This window comes from Zerene cesonia, chromosome 6, assembly GCF_012273895.1.
Source record: "Zerene cesonia ecotype Mississippi chromosome 6, Zerene_cesonia_1.1, whole genome shotgun sequence".
NCBI lineage: Eukaryota > Metazoa > Arthropoda > Insecta > Lepidoptera > Pieridae > Zerene > Zerene cesonia.
The window spans coordinates 242,710-262,444 of NC_052107.1; positions in this window are offsets into that span (position 1 = coordinate 242,710).

Genomic DNA, 19,735 nt, shown 5'->3' on the forward strand with positions numbered 1-19,735 from the left:
AATCCCTTGCACATTCTTGTTTTCACTGCCTAGGTAGAAATAGGTATATCAAGTAGGTAAGTAACAACTTCACATGAAATACTTATTTAAGATACGCTGAAAAAAAACTTAAAACTTACTTAAAAACTAATACATAGGAAAAGCACCTGTAACGTCATTACTATTTGTAGAGTTAGACACAGACTGCGTTGGTCACCTAACATCTGGCTTGAAAATCACATTTTTTTGGGATGTCGGTTAAACTAAAGACAATAATGCAAATATTGTAAAGATCGTTAAGGTTTGCACGTGTAATGCACGTGTTGAGATGGTATTGTTTAGCGGTTAGGACTTAGGACTGCTCCTGTATCTAAAACATTGTTTTGAATATATCACATCATATTATAAAAGACAATTACGTTTAGTATTTTAAGACAAACGTGTATTACATTTTATTTCTTAATAATTAGATTTGAACGTATTTTATAGTTGTTATTAGATAGATAGCTTACTATTATCAATTGAATTTATGTTACATACATGTACAATTGAAAATAAATCAAAACTTATTTTTACATATTGTTTAGTAGTACCAGAAACTTACAAAAGTATGCCTAAATCCAGATAACCGTACGTAAGTAACCGAGATAAAAAGAAATAGGTAATTTATTACAACATAAATCGGAGACAGTAGGTACTAAATAATTTCTTTTAAAATGATCTGAGGATCGATATTTTCATTGACTAACGTAACACATGTTACCTTACGTAACAAAGCGTTTAAACTGTATAGTTTTCTCGGAGACAAGTAAAACAATAAGAACATAAATTACAGCACCTATATCTGTTTAACATTGCAGCGCTTCAATTGATTTAAAGCTACCGTGCTTAAGCGCTTGCAGCGGATATAATAATACAGTATTGTGTTATGAAGTTATTCGTTTTGCATACATTGCACGACAGAGCTGTGATAGTTGTGAGTGTTAACTGTTAATCTAATGAATATGTAGTAATGTATTATAAAATTAATTTTGTACGTGGTTTTCAAGGCCAACCATTTTATAAGTACATTTATGGGTATTTCTCTGCTGTATGTGTGAATGTGAAATTTCTATAAATACGTCTTATATTCATAATAATAATAATATAGTAATATGTATTTTAATTATGTTCATATTCCATGTTACAAATATACTTATTATACATAAAAGTTTGTGGGGTATATACTATAAATAAAAAATGTGTAAAAGATTTTGTGCAGTGTTGTGACGTGATGTTGCGTGTTATGGGGGAGGGAACGCACTTAGCGCAACTGACAGCGTGTTGTGTGCTGTGCTGTGTTGTGTTGTTGTGTGGAACCAAACGTAGTGTGTGTAACTGACAATATGTTATGCGCTGTGGCGTGTTGTGGCGTGTTACTTAGAAGAGAGATAGTTTTTCGACATTTCGACATTTTAAATACCACAATAATCGAGGGTCATAATATCATTATATACGTTGTAACCATAAAAATATGGGCCGTTTTAGTTTCCTTACATGATATATACGACACAAGTAGTTGACTATCCAACGACCTAAACATTCTATTTTCTGTAAAATCAAATAAAAATTTCACATTTCAACATTCATTCATTACTTGAATAAATCAGAGGTTAACTTGGCATGATCATTGGCGGGTTGAAACAACATTTGGGGGTAGATTGTAAAAACAAGGGATACCACACACATCTCTGCACGTGTGCTGGTTCGTATATTTAAATAATAATACTCTTTACGGCTTTAATGTGGAGGTTTTGAGGTAATGACGTCAAAGCTTGGCTTGACGATCCTATAAAACAATACCAAAATGTTTGAAAGAATTAAATTACCTAACTATGTGAGTGGATGTACTTTCCTATGTATTGATTTATTTTTAGTTAAAACAAAACAAACTAATGAATGCTGTTTAAAATGTAATGAAATGCCGCCTAAATATATGTAATATTTTTGAAATATATAATGTAGGGTAACACGTGTCTATAAAGAACAATTATTATAGTAATGTTAGTAATTAGCTTACTATGTCTATAGTGGTTCAGTTATATTAATCATTGTCTTGCAGGTAATAGGTATTTATTTGTAAACATGTTATTTTTGTGTTTTATTTCGTCCTAACTTTTTCCGAACTACTAGCGGTCCGCCCCAGCTTTACCTGTGGTGCTATTGGTTATAATAGCATTCTTCTTGTAAATATCCAACTGCTGGACTGTTTCCATCATTCCATTCCTGAGATTGGCGATTTCAAATACAGAAATGTAACGTTTTAGCTTTACAATATGAGTATAGAAGAGTAATATTATATTATTTTCGATTCTCACTGCTCATATTTTCAAGTAGAATAAAGCAATAAACGTATAATTTACTGGTAAACATTAATGTTACCTGCTTTTTGTTTTAACGGTGGACGAACTTACCAGATGTGTCGCCGCGTGAGAAACTCTCTGGGAACAAAACAAACCATAACCAAATTGAAACCTAGTATTATTAATATTGTATTAAATAATAGGCAATTTTTAAAATATTTCTTTCATGCATTTGTTACTTACATTAAGAGTTTGTTTTATACAATCAAATATATAATATAATTGTCAATATTTTTAATCTAAATGCCGATTCAATGTTACAAAAGCTTTGAAAATTTGAAAGAAAATTGATAGTATATATTCTGATATGTTAATCAGAAGCCCGTATTGTTATACTATCCAAAAGCTTTCACTTTTCGTTATTATTTTACACAATAAGGGCCGTTTAATTGATTTCACAATACGGACAAAAAATCCCAAATGCAAAAAATATACAAGTGGCTGTGTAATTCTCTTTATTTTCTAAATGACCTGTATGTAACTGCAATTAAAATAAACTGTGCGGCCCCTCGTAAGTCGATACTGGATCGATATGGGAGCGATAGTACTTCGATCTTAAACCGATACTTACCCGCATGTTGTGCTCTCTTACGAATCCGGTAATAATGAGAAAAAAATTGATTGATCGGATCCTTTCAAAATCAAGGTATACGGGTATAGATTGTTGTAATTGACGCGTGGACCGCCCGGGCTTTGCGAGCAACCTAGATTATAGTGTTCTATAAGATTATAAGGTACTAGCTTCGCCCCGCGGTTTCACCCACGTAAGGCCGTATCCTGTAGGAATATCGGGATAAAATGTTACCTATATGTTATTCCAGTTGTCCAGCTATCTACGTACCAAAATTACAATAGTATAAATTTTATTGCAATTGGTTCAGTAGTTTTTGCGTGGAAGAGCAACAAACACACACACACATTCTTACAAACTTTCGCATTTATAATATTAGTAGGACAGGATGGAAAAATGGCTAAATTTATCCCTCAAGTTCCTTTTGGATTGGATATTAAACTAATCCTGTTACACTCTAATTTCATTAAACAACACTGACATACATCGATCGACGAAGAATTAATGCTCATGAGAGACAAAACTCCATATATTCAGTAATGCCTAAATTACTGAATTGCATATATAAAAATGGTTTTACAATTCATGAATAAACAAACTACCGTAAAACGTAAAACACGCAGATAGTGACGAAATAAAAAGTTATCAGTAAGGGAAGCTGATAAGGGCGGAGTAAAAACATAGCAATCAGCGGCCCTTTGGGTTATCAGCAGGGCTCAGCATCGGCGCTGATAACGTGCCATATCTCCAAACACGGTTAAAACTATCGCCTGTCACAAAAAGTGACACGTCCAAAATGAATATTAATTGCTGTGATAATTCGAACTTTGTACTCTAGTTAATTGCGGTTGTATGAATCTATCTTAAAGAGATAAATGAATTATTCTTTAGTAGATTATACTGTTCAATTGTTAATAAAGAATATATACTGATTATATAAACCATAAACCAATTGGAATATAATAACATTATAAAATCAAAGTCACTTCAAAAGATAGTATAAAAACTGTTTTACAGGATATGCATATCCTGTATAATAACATACATGTTATTATTCTCTGTACAGGAATTTCCTAATCCTAATTATGAGAAAATACACTTGCTAGAGACATGCTTGCCATTAGACATTATAGTTGTAATTGTAGTTTAAATTGCACATCAGCGTGCAAGCAATAAACATCGAATTATATTTGCAAATTCACAACAAAAATAAAGCGTATCTGACAATAGAGATAATTCAATTACCAGGCTGTCATAGCTCTAAAAGATAACCACGATAGTGTTTGTGAAAAACAACTTAATTATTTAAAAGCCGTGACTTCCTGCGCACATGTAACACCTATCGATGGCCATTGTTAACGAACAAGGGATTTGTCGCAAGCATTGTGCTTTGACACGTTATATCTCCTGCAGACCAGATGGCACCAGATCGGCCAGGTGATTAGCGACTCTATCACCACTGAATAAGGTGCAGGTAGTGAAAGAATGTCTAAGACAATTAGCATTTGTTGGTACGGATGGCCGCCATATGGCCGAAACAAAGGCACTTGTGGCAATGAGATTTCGATTGATATTTTGTTCAGTTGTTTAAAATGTTGTCAATGTTTTAATCAATTATACCTTCGTTAGTGTACTGGGAATTAGTTGCCATAATGAATTGTCAACAGATTAGGTGTATGGGAAAAGATAACATAATTTGTATTGTTAATTATTTGTGTATAAAAACAAGGTAATATATATTTGGTTTCATTTTTGGTATTTTGTGTGCTTTAATCATCGTTAGCAAACATCCAAACATTCTCCCTCATTAGAATGATTCTCATAAACAAAGTTCTAGTTATGAAGGTGTTTCTAACTCTTCGCATAATGCACAAATATAGAGAAATTCGTCACGTCATCGAAGGGACGCCAGTCTAGTATAATTAATAGCGAATGATAACAATAGTGGGGTGTTTTTATTGCCTGAAACAATACGAAGTTTGGAATGGCATGAATTAACGCAAAAATTTAAATTTAATTACATGTTATGTCAGCACAAGGGTAGGCAAAGTTGAGACCACTTTAGTGAATTTATATAACGATATATATTATACAATACAATAATTTCATCAGAAACAATCTTGTTATCCTGATTTCCTTAAGTATTTTCTGTACGAGCAAGCAAGCAAGCGAGATAATTTATTTGATTCTATCATGAAAGCGTGTTTTGCAATTTTTTATATAATATTTATTCGTAACAGACGACAACACTTTATTTTCAGCAGCAACATTTAAAAAAAAATACCATATTAGAGCATAGGAACTGGACAATGCGTCATGTTGTTGACAGTATGTTTTCCCGGACCGCGCCAGGTAAAGCGGGATCGCGGTTTGCGGTCACAGATATTTTAACTCTCGTATTATTTGCTTGTTAATTAAGTGCCTTTTATAATTTGTCCCATTACCCATATAGGTATTCTGTTACAGTTTTACCGACATTTCTGCTAACAATTTACTGTGTGTTTTGAATTGTAATGAGTTATCGGAAGGTGTAACATTTTATTAATTAAAGGTCTATATTAGATAGTGGTAAGTTAGGTCGAAGTTAGATATGAATACAAACATTCATTTCATTTCATGCCATCATTAAGATTATGACTAATTCCAATTACAAATTAGTTCATAATATTGTAACCTTGTTAGCCGTCAATATTAAAAAATTATATCAATAAAAATCGTGATTTTTTTAGAGGATAAGTCAGAAGCTTTCGCCTGATCGTTCACCTGCTTGCATACTTGGCTGGCCGCCAACTGATCTTGCTAACCTACATCGATACTTCTTTTGTTGTCATTTTTTATCCAATATCCGAAGATACTGTAACATTTGGCAATATGGATTTGTTATGTTTTTTTTTTCATTATTATTGATTCTTTATTAAATGTACTTACCATAAATAACGTATCATCTATACGAATATAGTAGAGGGTTTTTACAGATCTATGTCACACGCTAGTCCTTCACAACGAAATTCATACTAAATCAATTCAGATTAGAAAGTTGTGAGGGCAAATAAAGAATTTTTAACTACAATTTTCTCAGGTGACATAGGTTATACATATTCTAAATTCATTAAAAAGTTAGTAATTGAAAAGTGTAATGAATAATTATGTATTCGCTTATTTGGGACTAATATGATGATACATTGTTCATATTAAAATCAAATAGTGTGTTATCTTAAGGAAAAACCCATCGTTGTCGTTTAACCTTTCATCACTCTTTAGCGTGGAAGTTTTCCGTAATAATTAGTATGAAACAAAGCTGATAAACATTGAATAGAATAAATGCGTTTGTTTATTTTTAATGTAGCGACAAGAGAATACGCTTCATCTTGAGAAACAGAGCCAAATTGTTGAGCATCCATTGCCAGTCACCGGAAGGAGTAGAGAGGATCCCAAGAAATATGCAAGGTTCCAACTGCAGCTAAGATGGCGGCATAACAATGTTTCTGTTAAATAATGATAGTTATTTTAAGAGGAAATATGAAACTTTATGTTATGTGGGATGAGAGGTATGTTGAGCTGATTCATTAGTTGTTTTAAACACTAACGTTCCACCCTGGGTTCGCCTATGGTACATATAAGATATCACTTACATAAATAACCTTATATATTATTAGTATAAATTATATGGCAGTGTTTTAAGACATAAGAGGGGAATTTATCAAATGCAGAAGTCATACGCTTATCATCCTAGCAAAGAGGTGCTAACTTAATAAAATTATGTTCAACATTCATTATTAAATTAGAAGTTATAAGAACAATGTATTTTATAAATAGAGCTGATGATGTAATGATTTATCTAAATCTACAGGTGTCATTGATCATTCTTATTGTAAGATGAATTAACCAAACGTACTTATGAAAACTGTTCTCCGTCTGTGGCTTTTCTACATATTCACACAAAATTACATTTTAAATACTACTTATTATCCGGTTTTTTTTTTCAAGAAGGAAATACGTTAAAAGCTTTACATAAAGGTTTCATTCCTCTACAAATTAAATTAATTCAATTAAGTTTAGCAGCTGAGTACTAAAAAACAATCATGAATGCATAATTAATAGTGTTCGTATTTTACAAAGATTGTTTATTCAAAGCATTACATATATATATGTTGCTAAACGTGTCGTTTTTAACATATACGTCCAGACTTACACATAGATTTACTTAGTAAAGAAATAAAAACGAAAATAATCTTATTTTGCAGAGTTATGTAAAGTTGACATCGCTGGCAAGTGTCGGGGCGTCATTAACATCTCTTCGCGAGGCGGAAGTCAGGCTGTGGAGGTTCGCGACGCATTTTTAAAATTTTAATGTCAACCGGAAGTTACGTCGCGCCAACAACCTTCAACTTAGTTATGGCGCTAAATAGCCTCTTTTGACATTCAAATACATTTTTTCTGGGGTTTTCAATTTATGGTTTTCGGATGTAATATGTATCAATTATCAGATCGCTAGTGTAATATTAACAGATTTAATGATTACGATTAGAGCTTTATTTATTTAATATTTATATGTTAATATTATAAATTGGTATAATTGGTTTTTAAATTATTGGAGATACTATATGTAGTTTTTCGAAACATCTTTGTGCTTAGAAATAGCTAATAAAGAAAGTTTTTTTAATAAATATCAAAAATCATTAGACCTGCATGGATAGCGACATTAACTTAATGATGATGAATTGATTTATACAATACTATAAACAAAAACACCCAAAAAATATTTTATTGTTTAATATTCCCCGTCATGTTGCCTTCTTGTTTTGTATACTGAATGTTATTATTTCAAAATCTATTGATATTTTCCTTATCATCATAAAACGTAAAAGCGCGTTTGAGCATATGCGAATAAACGTGACTCTTTTAAGGGTCGTCCACACTTGACCAAAGCGATGTGTTAAATGTGACGTAACTTTGTAGGCTATGTCTAACGAACATGTAGGAAATAATATAACACACTGGCTAAATTCAGTGTTTATTTGGCAATGGCAATATCCCTGGAAGTACCTATAAAGTTTTTCATTTTATCAATAAAACGTATATATAAAACATTTTATATATAAAACATCATTAGTCTATTTAATTTTAAGTCATCATAATACACTTACGTCGTCACATTCTTTCCATTTAATTGCAAGTATAAATTAATATTAAAACTAAGAAGTAAGGAATCATTTATATTTTTTTGAAAAGCTATATCAATGCTCAATATTGTTATAACAGATTGGTAAAGTTGTACTGAGAATTTTCAAGTTTACGATACACGATTAGATATAGAGTACAAACAGCTTTTTATTTATTTGAAATAATTAGATAACATACATCCTTTTATGTTAGTAAATGACTTATAAATTAATGTTAGTAAATAATCGATTGTCGGGTTCCTTATGCGTTTAATTAGCGTTCACCAATATACCAATAACTCAATCCAATGTCAGATTATTCCAACCTCTTCTCCCCAACCGCATCTCATATCTCGAAGCAGGTAGTGAGCCGTCAACAAAGCGCTATCAGACACTGTTCCCAGAAGACACGTGAGGCGATCCTTCACCTATGGCCCGTGATAGCGCGCAAATAGCCATTGACGTCATAGGTTCTGTAGGCGAGTCTGCAGAGGGCGGGCACAGTTCTGATATTATCTTGATTTTGGATTGCAATGTAATATTGTCAAAGTTCTGCTGATTGTCGGAATATTTAAAGTGTAATAACCATAGGTGATAAAATAATTATTTAGACTTTCATGTTGACAAAGTAAAAGAGTAGTGTTTTATTTGTTAAATTATGTGTTTCGTTTATTTCTATTAAAGCTTAAGTAGTGATATGCTCAGTGCATAGATTTCGCGACCATTTCCTTTCACGTGGATGGTAACTTGTGTGTTCAATGTTTAAGTTACACTTACACTACCAAATACAAGAAAGTTATTGTCAAGTTTAACGACAGTACCTAGTCTACTCTAAGCACTCATACAAGGCCTTTGTCCCAGCAGTGGGAACATACATGGGCTGATGATGATGACATAGTCTACTAATATATTTTTTTTTATATTTGCAAAATTGTTTATTTGGTGTGGTACATAAAATTGTAAAAATAAATAAATAAACCTACACTGTAAGAGAACAGGTATAAATTGGAAAGATCGATCAAGCGTGTCTCTAGGAATCATAATAAAGCTATATCTGTGGTTACAGTTACTATGTAACCTTATTTATACCATTTGCATCTTTAGTAATGGTAAGTATATGTGGATAGTTTCGGGAAAAGTGGTCGCCACGCATATAGCGAAAAACCTACAGAATGGCCTATTTATATTACTAGGTTTTATTTAAAGATCGCAAGAAATGATGATTATTATCCAAGCCTTTGTTTGCCAAGAGGTTAATTGTGGAGTAAAGGTTAAGGGTCTGATCAATTACTTTCCTGGCTTCTTCTTTTGTGGGCCGCGTGAAATCATTATTCTAGCTACTATATTTTGATTTATTTCTAAAACAAAATATATCTTGATCGGGTATATGTGTGATCGTCGTAGATATTAAAATTTTGCCTCATTTAATTTTTTTAGCGCGTCATTTAAAAGTAATAAATGTCACACCTGTCATCCTTTTCAAATAAAATGCTACAAATATTAATTACCAAATACTCGACGAAGATGTAGAGTGGCAAGCGGGAGGGGTTTTATCAACAGTGATGATGAAATAAACGTTTACATTATATAACTTACTGAGCACAGTGCTTCTGGGATATTAATTCATACTATTTCTAAGATCTTCAAGTTCTGTCTTATTTACTCTTTCTTTTCAGCAAGGTTTATAATATTTTAACTATGATGCAATATGAAAAAGCAACCTGCAACCAAATGTCTAATCGTCACGAATCACAGCCACTGTCCCAGGTCATTTGAAGCCTCGATAGAACCGCTCATGTACTGCAAGCCTATAGACTCTAATTCCCTTGTCTGATAAAGATAGGTGCGTGGCTCAGCTCGGCCCCATTCCGATTCGACGCAATTCTGAAGACAATAACCGAACAAGTAATCAGCTTTTATCAATATCAAAGGTCGTTTACGCGCGAAATTCGCCGACGTTCACTTGAGTGGGAGTCCAAAGAACGTGGGAGGAAACGGTCGTGATGTTCAAATATTATCTTCATTTTGGCATTTTATAATATTATGGTATACAATCTTAATTTTCTCAAGGTTAAATAATACTTATTTAGTATATATTAGACACTTATCTTAGGATGATGCAGTGCTTATTTCAAAGCGGTCAAAGCGGGTAAATGTGAAGTCGCGATGACGTCATAAGTGTCGCTCTCTGTCTTTTAGTGGGAAATGAAGCAATACGCATATTTGTTACGAAAAGGCCAATTGTGTTATCGGTTTTGTTTGGTAGTTTAATTTCTTTAATCTCTTGCGTGTTTGTTCATCGAGATGAATCAGTTAACGATTTTGTCTTTCTGTGTCATCAAAAGATAATAACGGTTGTAGATTAATTCTCTTGAATTGTTAAAAATATGTTTTAATTTAAAAATAATATAAAATATGAAATAGTAGCATACGAATATGTTTTTCATTCGGTGAGCTGGGTAGCCGGAGGACCGTATTATTTTTCGCCTTTACCAGTCCATTTTTTTTCATAATGAATCTTTTCCTTACCCTTGATCCCTTGAAAGCGGCAACGCACTTGTCCTTCTTCTGCAAATGTTCTTCGATCACTACTGCCCGCTGGTGATAGCTTACCTCAGCAAACCACTAGCTCAGTTGCCCGCTATTACAGAATAATAAAAACAAAAAAGTGCCATAAAATATTAATACAAGGTCATTCTAGTTTGCCTATATATAAAGTGAAGTCCCGTGTTCTCTACTGGGGGCAGATAATATACATCTGTTTCACTGATCAATCTTTTTTTATGGACAAGTAGGTGATCAGCCTTCTGTGTCCTGCCAGACCTAGAGGTTTTTTTTTGTTTGTCCCCACCGGGAATCGAATCGAAGAACCCTCGGTCCTACGCTCACGCGTTAACCACTGTACCAAGGAGGCGGTTGCCTATATATATTAGTAGGTATTTAAAATTTTAATTCAGTAATTGTTTTCACCGTGAAGCCAAGCCGGATCACTGGTAAATTAAACGTAGATACATATTATTCGTCTCAAAATAAACGTATACATAATATAATGGTTGAATAGTGTTGAGAGTAAAGACGCGAGTAATTAGCGCATGTGCGCCGGCGCCGCCTGCGTCTTGCCAAATTGATCTGTGATCTATTAATAGGTCTAGGCAGGGAGCTGGTGTACGATTTTTTTCAAGAATAAAGCGAATAGATAAAAACATAATGAATTATACATAAAAGTTCTTAGTATGTCATAGCACCTGAAGAAAAAGTATATATAGCAATAATATTTGTAGATAGAAAGTTTATCTCAATCGAAATCGAATCGAAATCTCTTTAACAAACTTCATTAATGAAATGAGACGAAAAATGTGAAATCTTATTATTAAGAAAAAATGTCAAACTAATGAATTGCTCTTAATTGCTATGTAGTGTTATGTATGTTACATTTAAATAGAACAAACAATTTTCATAAATTTAACAGATGCATTACATACTTTTTGCATTATGCTTTTAATAAATAAATTAATTTAAATATTCTCATTTCTTAACATTATTGCGTTGGCATTTGCAGTCTATTTGATAATGAAATAAAGGTAACTTCCACCTCTCTGTCTACTGCCATACATTGAAATGAAATACTCAGCTCCGCTAACCCAGTATCAGCTAGTTTGAGCTAAATGTTCGAGCTACAGGACATTTGGATTTTTATCTTATTAATAACTATCTGCGCCCTTTGGTTACACCCGCGTAAGTCTCTATCCCGTAGTCTAAACCTATGCGTTATTACGGTTGTCTAGCTAGCTAGCTACGAAAAAAAATTTCATGGCTATCGGATCAGTAATTTTTGCGTGAAAGAGTAACAAACATACATACACATACACATGTAAACATCCTCACAAACTTTCGCATTTATAATATTATAGTATGATAGCTTTTAAACAGCAATAGTAATGGTAAAAAAGTGGCGCGGGGGAATGTTAATGGATAGCACACTTCTTTTTTAATTATTTTCATTATATCGTTTGATGATAATAGTATAAACATTGAAGTTAATTGTTATTAGAGTAATTTCATTCAATTGAAGGATATTGTTGATTTAAGACTAGCTTGTAAACTGTAAAAGCTTCTGCCTGCATCAAAACTTATCCTATATAGCCGATGGTATTCTGCCATTTCTTTTTTAAAAATTTCGAGTATTTTTGGGTATTGAACTATTATATACGTTCTTTTCATTGTTTTATGCTTTTTATATAGTTCTTCGCTATTAAAATATATCATTAGAGTATTTAGCAAGAGTTCGCCGACATCCAGATGTTTTTATAAGTTGAACACAAATTTGAACTCAGAAAATTTGTTGAACTAAATGTCTAGTTTAAAGTTTACAATGAAAACAAAATGGGGCCATTTAATCGCAATACCGATCAGTTTTTATTCAAAATAAATCTAAACAAAGACAACGAAGCAAAAATGCTTTCGTCAAAGTTAATGAAATTACGTTTAAAATAATTTAATTGTGTAAAACATAACATCGTACCTACGTCCCACCTACGTTTGGATGTTGATACGGAGTGAATTTAGAAGTTTTAGTCAATTATGATAAAAAATCAACGCGCTATAACATTAACATAAATTTCGTTTGCCATAAATTTAATATAATATTAAGGTACGACAACTTTTTTATTATTTTTCATAAGTTGGTTATATAATTGTAATTGTATAAGCAATCGGTATTGAAATTCGTAATCAAAATAAATATTGTGTAAAAACACGATTTGCTCGTGAAATGATTGTATTGTCCCCGATCCTTAATAAATATACAAAGTTTAAATTCAATCTTTCCGTTTAAAGTGGGCCAAAATCGAGTCTATAAGTGTCGGTTACATACAAACATACAATGTTAGTATTAAAAGCGTGTTAAAAGTGAGACAAAACTCAAAAGAAAGAACAGGCGTACTTATGTTTGTTTATTTTACTTTAAATCTAAATCTTATTATTAAGCTTGAAAGATTAATGGCATTCACTTCAACTATATTTATTTTAGATTAGATGTTATAATAATACAAACCTTCAATTTGGCTTCAATTTTTACTTGTCTGGCAATGTAGGTATTCAAAGGTACGAAAATCTCCAGGTAGCTTGGAAACGCAGGTATTATATATTACATCAGATATCTCTTTGAAAAAAGTATTGCTGCCTTTTCATTGATAATTCAAAATTGAGATCTGACGTTATATAAAACAACGTTTCGGTGACAATCGCGAATATTTCTTTCCAGTAATTGAATGGTAGGGATTTTTGTATTTGGAACAATTTTACGCAGGTTTAGCTGGATGGAAACCTAAGTAATTTCACTCTGATTTTTTGGTCTAATTTGGCCGAAATTTATCTCACTGTAGATTTGTAATAAAGAAAAAATCAACCTAGAAAGAATATCAAAATTAAATCGTAAAAAACAAAATGTCTGTCATGCATTACTGTCAGGTACAAAATAGCCTATATCTAGAATTAAGATCGCAGATTGTTATTTTGCAGACCGATATTATCTTTCTACAAGAACGTCGTCATATGATGATTTTATTTAAGCATATATATATACACAGTCAAATACGCAGTGAAGTGAGTCAGTTTAAAAACAAATAGTACTTACAGCTATAATAATATAGAATTGGTATTATTGAACTCAGCGTGACGAAATAAAAATAGTTACATTGACTCCATTTTAAGATGGCGGTGAATGGCGATAACACGCGCATGTGTGCGTGCGATAACACTTACCTTGTGGTGAATAACATCACTACGGAAATTATTCCAGTGGTGATAATGATGGACATTTAAATGTACTTGTTTTTAATTGAAAATAGTAAATTAAAACTTTTAAATATTGTAATGTTCTGCGAATTAATTATGAATTTAGAATTTGGGATATTATATAGATATTTTCCCCAAACATGGCCAATAACAATTATGATTTAATCCGCGTTCTACTTAAATTTAGCGAACTATTTATTATACATAATATTTTATAAAACTCATTTCTAATGAATCAATTAATATACATTATATGGACTTTCCAACAGTCCCCGTTTTGAGAGGATAATTTCGAATGTTTTACATGTTATAGGTATTATGTATATCTGCTTATTTCTAGTGAAATATTTCAAATGATTTATACATATAATGAATTAATTCATAACGTATTTAATTATATATCTTATATGTGATATAGGAGGTCAGCACGTTTTGGCACGAATTGGGCCAGCTCGCATCGGTGTAGGTACCACACCCCCACAGAAACAGTCGCCGGCCCTAGAATATAATTAATATTTTTATCAAAAAATCACACTGTCATCAAATTGTCAGAACTAGACTAAATTAAACGTGACCACACAGAAGGCACCAACTTTCAAATAAGAATCATCAAAATCGGTTCAATCGTTATAAAGTTATGAGGTAACAAACAATTATTTGTAGGTCGGTATGTGATCTTAACATATATTTTATTTGGTAAGTTTGAATAATGAAGTAATCTACACCATTATACATAACTTTTAACAAGATACCTATTCGGTATTACGTATCTATATTGGAATACGGAATTAACTACTCCACGCCCTGATTATTTTATTTAATGTTAAAAGAACAGAAGTTTGTTTTAACCTGTAATTGATCATACAATGTACCCAGAAATAAATAAAAATGAATAATTAATAACAGTATGAAATCATAATTTTGTCTTAATCTTAACAAATGTTTCGCATTTAGTCTCATTATAGAGAAATTTCAACAGAATAAAAATTAAGTAATATAAAATACTTATATAAAATCAAAGATTTACAATAGCAGCTGGGTCCAATTTCTAAGAGCCCTGAGATATTGTACTGATGCTCTTAAATGAAGTGAATGACGTATAGCTAGAGTGAGATAAGAAACAAACGCACTGAGCGAGTCAAGGGTCAAGGAGTACCTTAGCCTCGTGTGATAGCTTATCTCTTACACGTTTCACCTCGGAATAATAAACGGCCATTATTAGTTCTTTGTGCAGGTATTGCAGGGTATTTCATAGATATGTACGCTTGTATGAGAAATTTGTTTTAACCTATGAGTATGCATACTGTCTTGAATGAGTTTCATCTGTATAAAACAGGATAAAAAAACTTCATTGTCTGTAGAACACAAGCGACCGATCACCAATTATTGTACAAATAAATAAATCAGATTAAATACACTGTCTTTTTTCCAAGCATTTCTCAAAGAGTTTTGTATTGCGCAAATTGATACGTAATTAGTTAAGGGACCTGATGATTCCACTAGAGGTCAGAGGAATTACAAATTGACAACATTTTAGATTGTACAACATTGCTTCTACAGAACTTAGGACAAATTTAAAATCGATAATGGTTATTTAAAATCTTTGAAATTTATTAATATTCGATGGCCTTGATTGAGAATTGATTAGTATTTATCTTGTAAGAGAGAAATAAATAATCTTTAAAGTCGGTTAAAAAGCAAGAAACACGTACATACATATGACGTAAAACATGTTATTTCCGTATGTTACGTATGTCGGTGCGTTCTACTTAAGTGGCCGATATCTGGCCAGGGTCAGAGGTTACAATAACTCGCTGTTTACATCTACCTTGTGCGATAGTATTTGTGTACGCTGTCGTCGCAACATGGTTGTTTTTGTGTTTTATAGTAGCCTAGTTTGAATTTTGACAAAAGGGACTGTAGGGTATTGATTCTTTATATATTGGTTCAACCAGCAAAAACGGATTATATATTTAAATTTTCTTTCACTTATCCTACTATATATAATATCATAAATGTGAAAGTTTGTAAGGATGTGAGTATGTTTGTTATTCTTTCACGTAAAAACTACACAACCGATTGCAATGAAATTTGGTATGTAGATAGTTGGACAACTAGAATAACACATAAGAAACTTTTTATCCCATTATTCTTACGGGATACCGACTTACACGGGTAAAACCGCGGGGCGCAGCTAATTAGTAATAAGGTTTATTTGTGTATATTAAAGATTTATAAATTAAAAATAATAAAGACTTATTTGTCAATGCATATTTTTCAAATTTTTAATATCATAAACTCAAACGATCAAAGATATATTAGAATGTTGTAAAATAAATGATTTTTATCATATTTAAAACCGAATAATTAATTGCCATATAGAGATACATTCGTGTTAGCCAAACCTTGCCTCTCCATGACATATTCCACGAAACATTCGTATAGGAACTACTGTTCACACATTCATGCGTCAGTAAGCTAATGTTCTTTCGAAAAACCGCTCGCAAACAAAGGAGACTCGCTAGTGCACTGTTTACATATGTGTGTTTGTTATTCGCTTCGTTATTCACACAATGTATAAATGCATTATCAGACCTCTTACACTAATGATTATCAGGCACAGACCGACTCGTAAAACTTCTATAAAATCTGGTAGTATCAAACAAAATTAAACCCTAATAATATTATAAATCCCTTCTAATATTATAAATACGAAAGTAACTCTATCTGTTACGCTTTCACGCCTAAACCACTGAACCGATTTTGGTAAAATTTAGCATGAAGATAAAACTGAACTTAGGAAAGGGCATAGGATACTTTTATCGCGAAAAAAATGTTAGAAGGGGTTGAAATAGGGGATGAAAGATTTTATGGAAGAAAATTGTCAAACATAAAATCATGTAAGACTCTTTCACAAATAGTATATGTTTTGACAAATAGTTTAGACTTAGGTATCCTTCCGAAATCAATCCCAAGAAATAAAATCCCAATCCTTCTCTACATCATGTCACGCGATATATCCGAATTCCCGGGAAGCTAGTAGTACAATAAACACTACAAGATGTAACTTGTAAGTGAAATGTAAAAGAATGACGTATCGGGTTCGTTGTCAGCGCGCGCGCAGTAATGATGTTGAGCTGATTGCACTCAATCACTATCGCTCGGTGGCTCGGCACAGCCGCGGCCCACACGGGGGCATCTTGTGACTCGATGTTTATATATTGATATTTTTATTATGACACTCAGCCGCCTTCGAATTGAAACATCTAGATTTTTTTTTTTTTTATGTCGCAGTCGGAACGCAGTCGGACCATTTGTAGAGGCGTAAGGTACATTGCAGACCTTACGCCTCTACAACTGGATTGCCGACCTTAAATTGGGAAGGGATTAAGAAAGGATTTTCGAAAGGAATAAAGGAAAGGACTGGGAAGGGAAAGGTATAGGATATGGGCCTAGATAAATGAGTTCCGAGGCAACAAACCTAAAATGCGGTGGAATTGAGAACCTGCTTTTTTAAATGGTAATAATAAGCAGAGTAGTAGAATGCGAATAAAAAAGCTCATGTGCAATCTATGATATTTTTTGTATCAAATTTCATACAAATTAATCAAACGAGTACCAAACATCAATTTACCTGTAAAGTTGTGCAAACATTAGCAATGTTACTATGAAGGGATTGTAAGTGTGTGATATAAATATAAAAAGTCAATTAAGTGGCTCTCAGAGAGACGCTCAAATATAGTGGCAAGCTTTACAACAGGCCCATATTTAGCAGCAGCATTCAGACGTCTATCGTGATAATGATCATGCTGATATTATCATAAAAGAAGAACTTTTAGAACCATTAATAATGAACAAAATTTTATGTATATATAATATTTTAAAATACAGAATGTGTTATTTGTTTCACTTTGGCTGCCGAATTATTAGTTTTTTATTATTCCTATTCTACAGCAGAAGGCGCACGTCTACGTCTGTATTAAGTATTAAACGTACAATTAGATTTATCTGACCTATGATTATAACATGACCCATAAAATAGAAATCCACAAATCGCCCCGTGTGACAGCACTATATAAAAGCGGCGTATTCTTCCAATCTGCGTAATGTCTGGTGATTCGCGTTCCACTTATTATCGTACGGCAGCATTTGCATAAGAATAACAAGGAGGTTTATTGATGTCTCCCCCCTCACCCCAGCAGGGCTTCCCTCTCGTGCCAGTGTGGCGTAAATACATCAATATTTAACATGAAAGATTAATGTACATGTTACAACCCTAATCATTAGGAACAGAGATTGAATCTATTGAGAACTGATTTTCATATTGGGTATGTTATTTTTATTGTGTATTTGACTCGTTCTGTATTTGATTGTTAGATGAAGACGATAATTTAATAAAAAAAAAAAACTTATTATGTATTAATTATGTTCAACTTAGTGGCCGAGAGGCTTGAGTTGCCACGGTACGGCAAATGACGCAGTTTTGCTTCGGAGACTTTTTTCTATTCTCTAAAAATTTATTTGTTTCACTTGTTCAATCTATATAATAATTGTACTTCCAGGTAACGATAACATCCTTATTATATTTAAGTATAGCGAAGTCTATATCTATCTTAATTGTAATATTTAAAATTGCACTCGCTCCCGCTTCCACCTCTTAGGCAAATTCATTATTTGTCAGTCATGTTTGCTCAGCTCATATTTTGTCTTATTTGAATAATTGAATGTACGATTGATGCCTATTGCCTAATTCACTTGTCTTTTGCCAGAAAGATTAAATATATAAAGATTGTGGTGGAATTATTAAAAATAAATGGTAAAAATAAATTTTGTGTTTAGTGAAAGTCCTTTGGATTCCGAGAAAATTTCGAAAATTCTAAAAATGGCCTTTGCTACTTTTTCTCGTGGTAAGACTATAAATGAAGAATTTTATCAATCTTTTCGATATAGTAATCCTGGATAGATGCGCTATCGAATATTATGCCATACTTTAAGGTTCGCATGCATAGTTTTATTGTAAATAAAACGTAAATTTAATTTAACGTGGTGTAAAAAAGATACGGTCGAAAGAAATTATGCCTATTTCATAAAGATTCCGATACAGTATCTTCACTCCCAGCATATATTCCAGCATTTAATGCCCATGAAATACCTGTTACAATCAGTCAAGAACTTTTATTCTTAATGACAATACAGTAGATTATCTAAATACACTGTTAAAACTAAATAAGCAAGACGAAAGTTCGAATGGTTATTAAATCCAAAATACTAAAAGCTTATTCGACGATAAAGTGATTAACAAAAATATTAAATTAATACAGATGAACAATTTGTGTAATGGAAATACGGAGGGTCAAGTTGTATCGAAGTTATCTAAGTGGGAAGTTACCGAGAAGTTAAGCACCTTTCATCGGACGTGCTAACGCAATTAACAACCTTCGTAGCACGTGTCGTAGCTCGCCTACGCGGCTACAGATGCTACAAAGTGCTACGGCTTTTATTAAAAATTGTCTTTTTGAGATATATGGTTGTCATTATAGATTCATTATTTTATTATTCACTGTATATTAAGGTTTATAACAAATTATGTTATTATAAAACCTTTGAATTGTTATCATGAGTATCCAGTAAAATTTACCCCACACCGAAATTAATTCAAAGTTGATCCAACATTGATATTTTTGAGTTCAATCGAATCAATTGACCGGTAACCAAAATTAACCTTAAACAAACCCGAGCACAGTGCTCGATTCCCACGATTTAAATTCCTAAATTGCGACCGTTTTTAGGGTTTTCACGGTGAGCACAAAGGCCGTGATTTAGGT